The sequence below is a fragment of the Tarenaya hassleriana genome, unplaced genomic scaffold, assembly GCF_000463585.1.
Source record: "Tarenaya hassleriana unplaced genomic scaffold, ASM46358v1 Cleome103, whole genome shotgun sequence".
Lineage (NCBI taxonomy): Eukaryota > Viridiplantae > Streptophyta > Magnoliopsida > Brassicales > Cleomaceae > Tarenaya > Tarenaya hassleriana.
The window spans coordinates 380604-380937 of record NW_010960521.1 but is presented as its reverse complement, the minus strand read 5'-3'; positions in this window follow the sequence as shown (position 1 = coordinate 380937).

The following is a 334-nucleotide window of genomic DNA, read 5'->3' as shown; positions in this document are numbered from 1 at the left end:
GAGCCCCTTCCAGGACGTAAGACTTCTTATCGTGCTTGAGAACAATTCTCAAGTTCCGATAGCAGTCTAAGAAGTTCGTCCCGGTAAGCTTATCCTTCTCAAGGATGGATCGCATTGTCAAACTCGGTACGCTACCGGTTGACGCCATGTCCTACAAAAAAGACAAACAGAACATACAAAACAAATACAGATTCTATTAATGATCAACTACCAGCTAGCCCATCATCAATCAGTGTCTACATATCTATGATCTACTACCAGCTAGTCCATCATCAAACAATGACAACATAGATGCAAAAACGAGCTATATTCCCATACAGAAAAATAACCCTAT